The sequence below is a fragment of the Pteropus vampyrus genome, unplaced genomic scaffold (genome assembly GCF_000151845.1).
Source record: "Pteropus vampyrus isolate Shadow unplaced genomic scaffold, Pvam_2.0 Scaffold228, whole genome shotgun sequence".
Taxonomy (NCBI): domain Eukaryota; kingdom Metazoa; phylum Chordata; class Mammalia; order Chiroptera; family Pteropodidae; genus Pteropus; species Pteropus vampyrus.
In genome coordinates this window covers 712,216-712,568 of record NW_011889009.1, presented here as the reverse complement: position 1 = coordinate 712,568, position 353 = coordinate 712,216, and the positions used below count along the sequence as shown (strand labels likewise).

The 353-nt window shown below is 54.7% G+C and overlaps 1 protein-coding gene across 1 annotated transcript in view; it reads left to right on the top strand.

Annotated features, from left to right (window-relative positions):
• The window catches only part of MYLK3 (myosin light chain kinase 3), a 31,020-nt gene that overhangs the window by 22,386 nt on the left and 8,281 nt on the right, over nucleotides 1-353 (top strand). The gene's annotated exons all lie outside the window — the stretch shown is intronic.

Sequence of the window (353 nt, the reverse complement as noted above, 5' to 3'; positions counted from 1 at the left end):
GGATTTTAGCCCGGTGCCTGGCAAGTCGGAAGTGTCCTTTAATTTTTTTGATTAACACTTTATGTTTTAGAGCAGTTTTTGTTTCGCAGAAAAATTGAGAGAAGAAACAGACGGCCCACGTCCCCTCCCCACACACATACAAAGTCCCCATCGTCAACATCGATGAACCCACATGGGCCCGTCGTAAGCACCCAGGTCCAACCTGCGCACGGGGCTGCGTGCTCAGGGTGTGTGGACCCCTCCTCTCTGGACTGTGAATGCAGGGGGACTGTGGCTCCTGATTCTCCTTGGTCCCTTGGGACAGCCTGAGGTTGGGGCCTGGGGCAGTGACGATTGATTCCCAGCCAGCCAGG